Source organism: Mustela lutreola, chromosome 2, assembly GCF_030435805.1.
Source record: "Mustela lutreola isolate mMusLut2 chromosome 2, mMusLut2.pri, whole genome shotgun sequence".
NCBI classification, from domain to species: Eukaryota; Metazoa; Chordata; class Mammalia; order Carnivora; family Mustelidae; genus Mustela; species Mustela lutreola.
Window position 1 is genome coordinate 118,220,952 of NC_081291.1, and position 15,186 is coordinate 118,236,137.

At 42.1% G+C, this 15,186-nt stretch overlaps 1 protein-coding gene across 8 annotated transcripts in view; it reads right to left on the reverse strand.

Annotated features, from left to right (window-relative positions):
- Positions 1-6,907, reverse strand: part of KLHL24 (kelch like family member 24) — a 48,661-nt gene extending 41,754 nt beyond the window's left edge. For 4 of the 8 annotated variants that reach the window (XM_059163353.1, XM_059163352.1, XM_059163346.1 and 1 more), the window contains exons 1-3: positions 6,773-6,906; positions 1,668-1,798; positions 88-150 (exon numbers count right to left, since the gene is read on the reverse strand). The gene's annotated coding sequence lies outside the window, so the exon portion shown is untranslated. Of the gene's footprint in view, positions 1-87; positions 151-1,667; positions 1,799-6,736 lie in introns of all 8 variants that reach the window. The other 4 variants (XM_059163347.1, XM_059163350.1, XM_059163349.1 and 1 more) reach the window with 3 other exon arrangements.
- Positions 6,908-15,186: the final 8,279 nt, after the last annotated feature.

The window sequence follows — 15,186 nt, forward strand, 5'->3', positions numbered from 1 at the left end:
AAGTCAGACACTCAACCAACTGTGCCACCCAGGCACTCCTTAGGTATTTTATAAATATTATAAATGTAAATATAATATAAATAATACCTTTTTAGCATTTGTTTGACCAAATCCCCAGTCAAAATATTTGTGTTGTTTTAACTTCCACACCTAAAATAAATGGAGAACAGCAATGTATTATCAGATACTAATCATTCAAAGCATAGTTGGCTTTACTTGCTAATATGTTAAAGAAGTTTTTAGCCTTCAGTTTCTGACTTCTACATAGTTTAAAAGTTTACTTTTGCATAGGAAATCACTACTGAATAACAATTCCTTAAAGCAAATTAATAATTTTATGCTCTTTTACATACAAATTAGTTTCCTTATTGGTCAACTTCCTTACTTGACAATATTATCTTGGAGTAAAGTTTCTTGAAAGATGAGTAAACAAAGATTTGTGTCAATAGCAAGTTAACTGGTGGCACTGAGATGACAAAATATATATCCTGTGACTATTCCACTATGGCTATTTGAAGAGTAGCTGGTAGTTGAGGTCTCATCTGAGTTTGGGGCCATTAAATAATTCCGAGTTTGTCTATCAATAATACAAAAATTGACAGTTTAGTCATTATGTATTATAAAACTATGGAATCAGTTTGAGAAAATCAGAAAATATCTTGGTAATTCAAGAAAAAATTCGTTTTTAATCCTTAGTTATCTAGATTATCCATATAGAATCTCAAATAATTATTTTAGAATATATAAATGCATTATTATACATGCATTTTAATGCATTAATATATATTATTTCTTCTACTTTGTTAAACCTTATAAACTTAGTACCTGTGAAAACCAATTAATTCAGCACAGTTCTTTTTTTTTTTTTTCTTTTGAAGGATGGGAAGGAGAGGAATGCTTAAGAGAAAGTACTAGAACCCTGAACTGTGCAGAGAACAGCAATAGTAATTAAACACAAGTGGTTCTGGTGTCTGGCCCAGATATCTACAAACAGAACTCATAAAGTGTTAAAAAGGCAAATTTTTAAAAGTTGATCATGAAAACCAAGATATGAACTACTCATTTTTCCCTACATATGTACACAAACACATCTCTATGCCCTGATTATACTACAATTGTAAAATAGAAGTTATTTTGAACATTTCCTTACTCCCAGAAGTAAGTATAACTTGGGTGTATCCCTGGTAAAGAATATTTCAACTTGGTCAAATTAGGAGACTGTTAATCCTAGCTAAGTAAGTGGTTTTTTTCCCAATGGACAATAAAATCCTGAGCCAATGTAGGCATCCAAGTCAACTGAAGAAATGTGTTTCTGTCTGGCACTGGGATCATAAATACTGGATTCAGATTCAATTCAAGACTCTATAGGGCTGGTGTACCTAGCTGGCTAGGCAGAGCATGTAACTTGATCTCTGGGTTGTGAGTTGGAGCCCCACACTGGGTATACAGTTTATTTAAACAAACAAACAAACAAAAAAAGGAGAACAACAACTACTCCAGGACTGATACTAAAATAGATTCAAATTTTTAGTGTTTTGCTAGTAGAAAACACAGATTGGAATAGATTTTTCTCATGATTGACCTGGTCTAGAATTACTACCTTAAGGAGTAGAAGGGCAAGGCAATTCACTAGGGCATTTTGAGTGGAGTTTTAAGGAAATACTTACCAGCCTAACAGGTAAAAGCAAAGGACAGAGGAGGTCAGTGTACAAAGCCCAAAGGAGTTATAATATCAGAACTGATCTAGAATGTAGCTGTACTGCAACTAAGCCCAATTTTTCTTCAGAATGCAGGAATCCTATACAAAATAAAGAAATTATCATCAATCTTAAAAGATTGTGTGGGTTAAGGAGGAGCTTTTAAGACAATACATACCATATAGCAAAGGAAACCAACATTTTCACTAATGTGGTCCCTACAACTAGTGATAGTGAGCTGTCACATACTATGTTCTACGCTACATTTTCGCAAATTTAACTTTGAGTGCAGAAAACAGCAATGAGAAGACTAACCAAGAAGAGGTTTATTTTTAATATAAAGCTATATAGATATAAAGCAAAAGAAAGACAGAAAAGTACAACATAGTAAGTCCATTATTTAAAAATGACTAGAAAATTATACTTAACATGGTACTACATAAAATCATGCAGATTTTATATATATTTTTTTAAAAGATTTTATTTATTTATTTGACAGAGAGAAATCACAAGTAGATGGAGAGGCAGGCAGAGAGAGAGAGAGGGAAGCAGGCTCCCCGCTGAGCAGAGAGCCCGATGCGGGACTCGATCCCAGGACTCTGAGATCATGACCTGAGCCGAAGGCAGCGGCTCAACCCACTGAGCCACCCAGGCGCCCCAGATTTTATATATTTTTATACATTTTATATTTTTATACATTTCAAATACTTTCACCCGATTTTCACAAAAGCTAATTTATTTATTTGAACCATTCTATTTAATGACTTTTTAAAAACTATAAATTTACACTCTTAAAATTTCAATTTAAAGCTTTACTTTGGGAGCATCTGTAAAACTGAACGAAGTTTTACAAATTCAGTATTTAAAGTCCAGTCTTCAAGGTGTTCTTTTCTTTTGAGGGGAGGAAGAAGAGTTTATTTTACATAGCTAAATAAATGTTTATTTTACACAGCTAAATAAAAAATAAACAGTAAATAAACAAGATGTTATTTTCAACATTTTAAATGTTGAATCAAGAACACATTTACCATCAGACATCAGAAACCAACTGACACTTCAATTTCTTTCCCTAGGATTAGAGCAACAAGTGGTTATCCCTTGTTGACTAGAATTCAAATGGTGAATACATTCTGATTAATGAGAGAAAAAAACTAAGTGTCTAATGATGAAAAATTTAGCAGTGCTTAAACAATGTGTCAGACTTAACAATATGGTCCTGTAACTAAAAAAGAATATGATCTTAAATAACAGAACAAAATAATCAAATACCTTCATTCAGTGTTTCTCTCCCTTGCCTTAAAACTTTTGCATACTAATATTCCCCAACCCACAAAGGAGGAAAAAAATGTTAATTATCAAACATCACACCTACTATCAAGCTCCCTATTAAGCCGATTCATGCTTCTCACTAGACTTAACCTGTAGACTTAATGTCATTTGGTTTTACCCTGCTAACATGTTTCTTTTAGAAACATGGTATTTAATACATTGTTCCATATTAAAATCAAATTAAATCTGCAAGGACACTACCTACTGCTCTGCCACTCGACCAGACCAAGTTTAAGATCTAGTATTTTGGATGACTTCTTTATGTATAAAATATCTTTGTTAGTGATTTATATTTACCTTAGGGGTGACAGAAATTATTTACAGAAATAACTTTTAGAAACTATTGAGTAAAGAGTAAAACCTAATCACTCTTTTTAAAAGTAGGCTCCAATCCCAGCGTGGAGTCTAATGTGGGGCTTGAATTCACAACCCCAAGATCAAGACCTGAGCTGAAATCAAGAGTTGGACACTTAACCAACGGAGCCACCCAGGTGCCCCAGGCCTAATCACTTTTAAACATCATTTAGTAGACTTTAAGATGTGCCAAATGCTGAAAAATTATAAACCCTTGGGTAATGAATTTAGGCAGAATGACAAACTCATCAATTAAAAGTTTAGCTATTGTGTTTTTAATAGTAGAAAGAATAAAAGTTTCAAAATATCAAGTTGTCAGATGGCCACATTTTGTTTTAGTCACACAATTAGGATCATATAAAACTTCAGTTAGATGGATATACTTATAAGCCTATTTTATTTACATTTGTCAGCATACAGTCCATACCTAAATATTTATTGAAAAAGGATGTCTCAAATTTCTAGGTAAAAGTATATATGGGGCACTTGGGTGGCTCAGTCGTCAAGCATCTGGCTTCTGCTCAGGTCATGATCCCAGGGTCCTGGGATTGAGCCCAGCTGAGGCCTCCCGCTCCCTGCTCAGCGGGAAGCCTGCTTCTCCCTCTCCCACTCCCCCTGCTTGTGTTCCTGCTCCCCCTGTCTCTCTTTCTCTCTGTCAAATAAATAAGTTAAAAAAAAAAAAGTCCAGTCATTAAAGAGGTGGAGTGTAGGGGCACCTGGGTGGCTCAGTGGGTTGGGCCTCTGTCTTTGGCTCAGGTCCTGATCTCAGCATCCTGGGACTGAGCCCCACATCGGGCTCTCTGCTCAGTGGGGAGCCTGCTTCCCCACCCCCCACCTCTCTGCCTACTTGTGATCTCTCTCTGTGTCAAATAAATAAATAAAATCTTAAAAAAAAAAAATAAAAAAGAACGCATGAAGTCTCTGGTAGTTGTTTTATAAAAAAAGAGGTGGAGTGTACAGTATAAAAAAGTATATACAAAAAAAGTATTTACAAAATAACTAGAAATAAAGTAATAATAAAATAAAATAAAATAAAAAGAACTAAAAAAGTATATACAAAATAAGTATAAAAAGGTATATACAAAATAACTGCTGTCATTTATTTAATAGTATTTATTTTTCACAGGCTTGACTTTTGGGTTTTAATGAAATGGCAGAAAAACAAGGAAGTTTGTTTTATTTTTAAGTATTAAGGTTTTAGCAACCTGAACAAAAGGTAGGAAAGTTTAAATTAAAGCTTAAGAGCCTTAACTCATTTCTTTTTCCTGTTCTGAGACAAAGTTACAGGCTTTGTCTAGATAAGCAAGCTTCTGAGTGTTGATTTTAAAAAAAGGTTAGAGGTTTGCAGTTTGTACTTATTTATATGTTAAGTGTCCTCAATGCACAAGTGAAGAGACAGTTTGGGATCACAGAAGCTCCCTTCTGGTGTAGTCATCTCCACTTGAATATTAAAAATATATTAAGAGTGCGTAACAAATGAGAGCTGTTCATATTCAGTTCCTGCTTCACCCAGGGAACTCCATCTACCTTCTGCAAATATGCATTAGGTCTTGGGTGAATTCTTACAAATTTACAGGGAAAGAAAAATCTGATAAAGCCCAAGTACACTATTAACTTATGAAATTAGGCAAACTGCATATTTTCTTGGAGATTTTACTAACGTGGGTAAATATATGACTGTGCCATAGTCCTCTTAAAAAACAAAACAAAACAAAACAAAACAAAACACAACACAACACAACAGGCTCGCTGCCGAGCAGGGAGCCCGATGCGGGGCTCGATCCTGGGATCGAGACAAAGGCAGAGGCTTTAACCCACTGAGCCACCCAGGCGCCCCTAAGCTGTATCTTTTTAAAAGTAGAATTCTAATTTTAATCTTGGTCGACGCGGGTCAGATTTTAAATGTTTTACACTCCTTATAAAAATCAAACTCAGCTGGTGGACCTAAAAGGCCATAGCTGCAAATAGTAAGCGTAATTCTTCAAAAGCTGCTTGGAAGCAAGTGATTAACCACTAAACTCAATTGTGAATAGTCATTGCCTCAGAGGTGAGTGGGGCATCCTAAAATATGGCGTTAAAGTCCTTATTTCGCTACTTAAACCTTGTTTACAGAACCAGCAAAGACAATTTCGCAAGAGAACTTCCTTCCCACCATCTCGGTAATAAAGCGGCACTAGTTAAAGGGGGCTAATTTTCCGGTCTTCGAAGGGAGCTGCCGTCCGCTGCAGTCCCAGAACTGCCTAAGGCTGGGGCAGAAGCGGCGGCGGTCACCGAGGAACAACAAGGTGGCCCGTCCTAGAACGCCAGTCCTTCCGCGCGGGAACGCGCGCCGCTAGCTACAGTTGGGCCGCAGCGGCACCAGAGGCGAGAACGCGCGTTTCCGCCCGTCCTCCAGATCACCTTCAAGGGGGCGGGGGAGAACGGCTAAGGGCACAGCGACTAGACGTCCGCCAATAAACACTCGGAACTTGCCCCGTCGTCCCGCCCACAGTCCGCCGCAGGCGCCCAATCCCAGCTGTAGTAACCGTCTGCGCCTCGAGTGTCCAGAACTTGGGGGCGGGAACATTAGGAACTAAATTAAGAATCCGCGTCCGGGACTGGTAGGAAGGTGGGGAGGTTAGGCGGGGACTCTGCAGGCTAAAAGCCTGCGCCCCCGCCCGCCCCGACTCCCCGGGGACGGTCGCTCTAGGGCCGGGTTCCCGGCGCTGGCTCAGCCGCCATCCGTGGTAAACAAAGGCTCACGGGGGGTGGGGGCGGGGGTAACGGTCAGGTGACGGTGCCTGGCACATTTCGCAACTGCTTTAATGGGGCTTCTCTGGCCCGATGCCCTGAGACCCACCTTGACCCCCTCAGTCCTCCCAAACAGGACCAATGACTGCCCCCACCAAACGAAACGTATTGGCTCGAGACCTTCGCATTCTTAGTGCTTCCTTCGATTAAAAAAGAGCAGCGCCTAGTTCAAAGCCCATTGGCAACATGCGGGGGCCGTCCGCCCAGCCCTGTGCACCAGCTGCCCCTGCCCCTGGGGCAGAGGGGGACCCGCACCTGCTACCCCCAGCCCCGGCGGCCATGCTCCTCCCAACCCGCCCCCGGAGGGCTGCGCCAGCAACGCCGCGGTTCCGGGGCGGTAGTGCCAGGAGGCGGGGGTGCCCTCCCTTCAGGGCTGCCGTTACCGTGACGGCACTGAAGGAGACCCCGCGCCCCAGACAGAGACGCTGCAAGTCCCAGCCTCAATCTCTCCTCAGACCCCACGTCTGGCTCCGAGACGCTGGCCAACGCCGGCTTCCCTCCTGCAGGCACCCCCATGGTAGCGACCTCAGCCGCCCCTCCGCCCCCGGTTCTAGTCGGTTCCTCGCCTCTCGGATAGTTCCGGAGCTGTCATCCCCGGGTACCTCTCAGCGAAGGCTGGAAAGAGCCAGCAGCAGTGGCCAGCAGCGGCAGCTCCTGCCTTCCCTCAGCGGCTGGCGGCGCAGCGCTCTCTCCAGCGCCGGCGTCTCCCTCCAACCACCAGTGTTTGCAGCAGCTCACAACAAAGGAAACATGTGACCGCCGGGGCCAAAACACTGAGCGTCACCGACCCCTGGCCAATCCGAGTGGGCGCCCCCTGCCCTGGGGCATCCTGGGATATGTAGTTTCCACTCCGGGGGCGCCTGCCGGGGCCGCTTGGGTTTCCCGCTATAGCGCGGGTGTCTGTGCGGAGTGTGAGGAAACCCAGTCCAGGGGTTGCTGATTCGGAAACACTTTGCTTTAGTTAGAGACGGGTTAAGGAAATCCATCCATGTTAGGAGCCTTAGTGAGAAACCTGAGTCGTATGTTTATTGCCACGTCCCAAGGCAAAAGCACATTACCAAGAATTCTCAGAATTGGGCCGAGGACATAGAGATCTTTTTATTTGACCCCTTGATAAACAATCGGGAAATTTGAGGGCCTGAGAGGTGAAAGGGACTAGAACTCCGGTCGCTAGACAGCCCAGACAAACCGCCTTTCCCTGCAAATCTGTTCATGTCGGTCATATCAAATCCTAGGTTACCTCTTAATTTTAAACGTGCATGCAAGTGTTACAATGTTGTTGCAAATCCCTATTTTCCAAGGTACATAGATTCCTTAAGGCATATTTTGTTCCTTTGTTTCTGCAAGTATATATATTTTTAAGGATGAATATACCTCCTGATTTTGAAACATTTAACTAGTTTTTGGCTTCTGATACCGGAGTTATAACTTCTCTCTCTTCTATACTTTATGAATACAGCCATGCCCTTGTTAAATAATGGAATGTGTTCCAATGACCAGTGATGGAAATAATAAAGAAAGCATTTAAAATATGCTTTTTAGGCCTCTTTTCATCTCTCATTATAAACATTTGCATGTCTCAACTGAGATCCCTGAGGTCAGGGATCATGTCCTTTGTTTTTCTTGTTTAAGATTGTATTTTTCTTTAAATTCCTTTATCTTATTTTATTTTTTTAAATTAACATGTATTATTTGCTTCAGGGGTACAGGTCTGTGAATCATCAGTCTTACACAGTTCACAGCACTCACCATAGCACATACCCTCCCCAAAGTTCATCACCCAGCCACCCTATCCCTCTCACCCCCACTCCCTCAGCAACCCTTAGTTTGTCCTGAGATTAAGAGTCTCTTATGGTTTGTCTCCCTCTCCATCCCATCTTGTTTTATTTTTCCCTCCCTACCCCCTTCAACCTGCCTCTCAAATTCCTCATATCAGAGAGATCATGTAATTGTCTTTCTCTAATTGACTTATATAGCTCAGCATAATACCCTCTAGTTCCATCCATGTCATTATAAATGACAAGATTTCGGGTTTTTTTTTTTATGGCTGCATTGTATTCCGTTGTATGTATATATAAAATACATCTTCTTTATCCATTTATCTGTTGATGGACATCTAGGTTCTTTCCACAGTTTGGCTATTGTGGACATTGCTGCTATAAACATTCAGGTGCATGTGCCCCTTTGGATCACTACATGTGTATCCACTACATGCTAGGTCATAAGGTAGTTCTATTTTCAACTTTTTGAGTAACCTCCATACTGCACTAGCTTGCTTGAGATTTTATATTTAAGTAATTGCTACACCCAGTATGGGGTTTGAGCTCACAATCCTGAGATCAAAAGTTACACGCTCCACCAACTGAGCTAGCCAGGTCCCCCAAGGATCGTGTCTAATTAATTTTGTATCATAACATCCCTTGGAGTTGTTCAATATTTATCTTTTAGCTGATGGAATAATCTCTACTTCTTGAGGTTATAGGGACTGGAATGGAAAAAAGTTGCCACCAGATGCCCTAGGATCCACTTGGACTTATCTACATGAGGAGGTCCTCAGACTCCTCTTGGGACAGGAGGGTGTGCAGGGTGATCAAGCACGCTTCTGAAAGTGGAAGAGATTGAGGGTACCCGTAGAACAAGCAGCCCTGAAGACAGGCGAAGGCCTTCTGGTGAGTGTGGGAGCTCCTTAGGTAGTTTCAGCCAGAATGTAGGTAGTTTCAGCATTAGTGGAGGGTCCTGGGAGTTAGACCTACCCCACAAATCAGTGGGCATGGCTGGGTGGCAGTCTTTTCCTCAGCTAGGACTGGAATAGGAACAGAGCTGTCAAGACCAAGGGGAGCCTATTGAAGTTAAGCGAGACTAAGCTATAAGGTGATTTTTAAATTTATTTTCTGCAGTGTTTACAATCCAAGTTGGCTTAGTCATTTGAAGGAGGCAGCTACTTGGAGTGGGGAGCTCAGAGGGTCTTCAGACCTGTTTCCTCTCCTTTCAGGGATATAGCAAATTGTGCCATATTCTCTTCTTGCAAATACCTGATTCCATTCCAGTTCGTATTTTGCTCTCTAGCGCATCCATGACAGCCTTTAAGGTTTGAAGGTGGCCCATCATCCGTAGTTCTTCCGGCAATTCTTTTCTTTTTTTCCCCTCTCCAGCCTGCTCCCCTTCTTCATGCAGACAACAGTCAGACAGAGTAAATCATCAGTGGAACACTTTGAGACCTTTCTGCCTCCCCTCTTGGCCTCTCACGTGTAGTCCCCTTACACTATTGTAGTAGAAATGTTGGTCATTGGGTAAGGGTCATCTCTTGTGCCACCTCTCCTATGGGGCTTTCTCTGATTCTTTCCTCTCTCCCTGATCTGCTGTGAGACTGGACATATCTCTCAGGTCTTTTATTTATTTTTTAAAGATTGTATTTATTTATTAGAGAGAGAGTGAAAGCACGAGTGGGGCAGAGGGAGAAGCAGACTCCCCACTGAGCAGGGAGCCCCACGAGGGGCTCAATCCCAGAACCCTGGGATGATGAACTGAGCTGAAGGCAGATGCTTAACCAGCTGAGCCACCCAGGGGCCCCTCTCAGGTCTTTTAGAATGTGACACTCACACTGTGTTTATACCCAGTCCCAGAATGCAGCTGGGTCATTTGATTTCCCCTGCAAAACCTTGATGAATGGAGATTTTACTGAAGGATTCACAATGAGAATCATATGGCATTTCACACTGCAAAACTACATAAAAATTCCCTTCAAATATTTCTGCTCCTTTATCTCAGCTTCTCTGTTGGTACAAGCTACTCCTCTTTTCCCACCAGACACCATCTCTCTAGGCCTCTCTCCAGCCACAAACTTGGGCTTCTTCCCTTTCCATGATCTCTGCCACCTTCTTCCAGAACACCCCCATCTCTTTTTCTGAAATTTGCATTTTCACACTAATCATCTTTTTTTTTTAATTTTTAAAAAATATTTTATTTATTTATTTTAGAAATAGAGCAAATAGGGGGAGGAGCAGAGGAAAGAGGGACAAGCAGACTGCCTGAGCACAGATCCCAACTTAGGGCTTGATCCCACAACCCAGAGATCATGACCTGGGCAAAAATCAAGAGTCATACTATTAACCAACTGAGCCACCCAGGCACCTCACACACTCATTATCTTTCAAACAAGAGAGTTCCATTCTTCAGAAGACAGAGAATAGCAGGGCACCTGGCTGGCTCAGTTGGAGGAGTGTGCAAATCTTGATCTCGGGGTTGTGAGTTCAAGCACCATGTTGTGTGTAAAGATTACTTAAGTAAATAAAACTTAAACATATAAAAAGAAGACAGAAAATAGCATAAATAACAAATGATTTCTGCCTACCCCACCCCCACCTCATTTTCCTCCATAGACAATTTAACATCTCAGCAAGTCTATTACACAATACCAACCCCGAGTGTTGAGTGAAGGGGAGAGTAAACACAGTACACTATTTGCTCTTGGCACCGTGTCTCTCCAATCTTGAGGCCCACCCCTTTCCTCCCTTCTTCTCTGGTGAGGTTAGATGTGACTCATTTCTGAAGCCCTTTGAATGCAGAGGTTTGCCTCTCCCTGGTTGTATAGTTACCAGAAAAAAATTGAGTTAACCTGGTGAGGTCCTACTCCCATCCCAACCCAGACTGTCTAGTCCCACTAGGTCAGTTAAAGCATTAAGATTCAACAAGGCAGGGGTGGGGCGCCTGGGTGGCTCAGTGGGTTAAGCCTCTGCCTTCGGCTCAGTCATGATCTCAGGGTCCTGGGATCGAGGCCCCGCATTGAGCCCCGCAATTGGGCTCTCTGCTCAGCAGGGAGCCTCCTTCCCCATCTCTCTCTGCCTGCCTTTCTGCCTACTTGTGATCTCTCTCTGTCAAATAACTGAAATCTTAAGAAAAAAAAAAAAGATTCAACAAGGGAAGCTATAGCCTGGAAAAGTTTCCATTTTGGGGTCTGGGAAAAGAGGTAAGTCTGTCATCTGGAAGGTGAGCATCCTCTCCCCCTCCCTGAGCTTTTTCCTCATGAGCTTTTTCTTGCCTGCCACAAGATATATCTTCCCTCACAATTGAAGCAAATCCATCTCTTGCTGGTAGGGTGGGATGGCAATCTTTGCTTTCTTCTTGGAACTATCTCAGGTTGAGGTCAATGAGATGCCTGTAGTCGGTGCCTTGATGGATTCAGGATCCTGTTTGTTACCAAACTTGCTACACTTACATGCAGATAAGGGGGACTGGTCATCGCCATGAGTCCTGGACTCTGACTTCAGATGGCTGAGGCATACTTGCACCCTCCTGCTCTGTGATGCCAAACCCTGGTCTGCTCTTCATTCTTCTTCCCCAGGACATCTGATTTCACCTCACTTTATTTTATTTTAATTTTTTTTAAAAGATTTATTTATTTATTTGACAGGCAGAAATCACAAGGAGGCAGAGAGGCAGGCAGAGAGAGAGGAGGGAGCAGGCTCCCTGCTGAGCAGAGAGCCCGATTGGGGGCTCGATCCCAGCATCCTGGGATCATGACCTGAGCCAAAGGCAGAGGCTTTAACCCACTGAGCCACCCAGGCATCCCTCACCTCACTTTCTGTCTCCTTCATTAATTCCCTAGTAGTGAGAATTCAGGTGGTTTCTTTGGTCTCAGAAGAAACCTCGGGACCCCTGGGTGGTTCAGTCAGTTGAGCGTCTGACTCTTGATTTTGGTTCAGGTCATGATCTCAAGTCATGAGCTTGAGCCCTGTGCCAGGCTCTGCGCTGGGAGTGCAGCCTGCTTAAGATTCTCTCTCTGCCTCCCTCCCTCTCTCTCTCTTCCCCACCACCTCCTGCCCCGCAAAATGAAGAAATCTGTCATTCTGGAAAAGTTTTGTCCTAAGTTACTCCTTCCCTGATTGCCCTAGGTAGACCTGATTCTCCATAGCACCCCATAGCACGTTTTCACATGACCTGCTGCAAACCCTTCTCAGGTCTAAGCACATGAAAAGTGTCTTCTCTTGTTTACGGCATCTGATCCCAGGCTTGGGCCAATTAAAAACAAAACAAAAAAATCCAAAACCAAAACAACTCTTTCCTACTCTCAGCTCTGCTCAGCAATCTGTCTCACAGATGGCTGTGTGTCCATATAGAATTCCTGCTGCTGGCCCCAGTGGATTTTTACTCCATCTCCAGTTTCTTGCTGTCCTGTGACATTTAAAGGCATATATAATTCCAGCTTGATCTTTCTCTGCTGTCCCTGGCACTGCTCTCCTTCCAGATGACTGCAGTTTCTGAGAGTGTCTTACCCATCTGTGGTTCCCTTCTGCCTGATGGGCAGCCCTCCCAGGAATTCTTCAGTAGATATGAAAGGTGGGGCCCTGTCCAAGAATATCTGCATCAGACCTCTCCTGTTCTTGGAAGACCCCATCCAGTTTCTTAAGAAATTATGTCTGTTGAGACTGGCACACTAATCTCCAGCCTGAGAATTCTCAGTGTAATAAGCTTATATGATGCTGTGATCATCATATCCTCTGTCTGACACACTCTTTTTGTATCCTCCCCAAAGCTCTAATGCAGATCTCAGAGCACTTCCCATACACTGAAAGGATGGGGACCATCCTAATTTGTGCTATGTCATTTTTCACTCATTGAGTAAACTCAGCACTCTGCCAATCATGTCCTCTATCTCCCTACGAAGACTGAACATCTGTTTCCAGTGGGTTTCAGGGTTGAAGAGTCTAGGTTCAAAATTTAGCTTTGTTTCTTAGTAGCTATATATCCTCGAGTAACTGGGACTTGATCTGTCCCAGTTTTCTTGTCTGTAAAAATGAGGATAGAAAACCCACCTCATAGGATTGCTATGAAGACGAAATGAGAAAAGCACAAAATATATTACAGTGCCCGAAATATAGTAGGAGCTCTATCACAACCAAAGTTGTTACTGTTATGTTTATTGTCCTCTCCCCCACCATTTCTAGCTATGTCCTCTGTGCTTTGCCCTTTGCTCCAGAACAGGAGGGGAAAAGAACGAAACAAAGGAAGAGTAATAGAACTTACAACCTCTGTTATCTATATTTGAAAAACAAGGCAAAGCAGGCTTTCTGAATACTCACCGGGGTCCTGTCCTCTAACTTCTTTTGTCTTTGCCATTGGGCATGTGTAAGATTAAAAGAGAGAGACTGACTACTGGATGTAGGAAAGCAGTTTTCCTCTGCTCTTAAAATATCCACACTCAAAGGCCACATAACTGAGCTTAAATAGAGATTGATTCTGAGTTGCAGATCAAGGGGCTAGTAGTAAGGGGTTGAGGGAGACCTATGTCTTCTTCAGTAAGCTTTTGACATTAAAACAAAACAAAAACAAAACCACTATGTGCATATGTTTACTTTTCAAATAAAACAAAAATGTTTAAAAAAACCCTTGCCTCACAAATGTACTCACTATTGTACAAGCTCCTTTGCTTCCAGCCTCAGATCTCTTTGTGACTGGCCTAGAAACAGCAGGACTCCTAGGTCACCGGTGCATAGGGACAGACACTCTTGACCCTGCTTGTGATAGCATTGCGAGCACATGCCTGACATACTCTGGATAGCCAGTCTGGTTCTATTACTGGTACATGAAAGTTTTGCTCTGGCAGCAAATCTCTAAATTTAGATGCTTTTCAGGATGAACTCTGGATGATCTTTGTCCTGAAGACTAGTAAGGAATTGGAGGGCACCTTGCTTTTTATTTATTAAGTCAAATGCCAAAGTAGATGTTTCATAATATAAAACTTATGAAGGCTGCCTTAATAATGGAAAATAAAATAAAACACAGGGAGTATCTAAGATTTCTCCTTTACAGTTCTCACAAAAATTTTACCCTGAATTCCTTCTTTCTTTTTTTTTTTAAAATTAATTAATTTATTTGAGAGACAGAACAAGAGCAACAAGTGTGGGCAGGTGGAAGGGCAGAGGGAAAGACAGAATCACAAGAAGGCTCCATGCCCACCACACAACCCGAACTCATGACCCTGAGATCATGACTTGAACTGAAATCAAGAGTTGTATGCTTAACCGACTGAGCCACCCAGGTACCCCCCCCCTTTTTTTCACTTAAGTATCCAAAGCATTACCATATTATAATAATGCATCATAGTAATACTTTGCACACTCAAATGAAATAAAAACAAGGGGCGCCTGGGTGGCTCAGTGGGTTAAGGCCTCTGCCTTCGGCTCGGGTCATGATCCCAGGGTCCTGGGATAGAGGCCTACATTGGGCTCTCTGCTCACTGGGGACCTGCTTCTTCCTCTCTCTCTACCTGCCTCTCTGCCTGCTTGTGATCTCTGTCTGTCAAATAAATAAATAAAACTGTTAAAAAGAAGAAGAAGAAGAAATAAAAACAAGTCCAGAGTAAAAATTCTTATCCTGGTTTAACTCTATGGAGGTCTTTAGAGTTAATACAATTTAGGAACTCAGTTCTCATATAATGTCAAGATGCTTAAACATTACCATTTTCATTAAAGAAAAAACAATTTCAGAAATGAGAGAACCAAAGGGAATGATGAATTTTCTTTAATAAAGAACCAGCTCCTTGAAAGGCCAGCTACACCAGGTTTTGTTTTGTTTTGTTTTGTTTTTGCACAAAGTATTTTTATTTATTTATTTTAAAATTTTATTTTTTAAATTAAATTATTTTTTTAAAATTTATTTTAAAATTTCTACAATTTAATTTGACAATTAACATTGTATGTCTTTGAAGTATACAACTCGTTGATTTGACATATATGTGTGTATATGTATATGTGTATAGTGATATGATTACCACAATCAAACAAATAATGCATCTATCATATCAGATAGCTACCATTTTTTTTCAAAGATTTTATTTATTTGTCAAAGAGAGAGAGAGAGAGAGAAAGCACAAGTGGAGGGTGGGGCAGGCAGAGGGAGAAGCAGACTCTCCACTGAGCAAAGAGCCCAATGTGGGACTCTGTCCCAGAACACTGGGATCATGTCTTGAGCAGAAGGAAGACACTTAACTGATTGAGCAACCAGGCGTCCCTAAAGA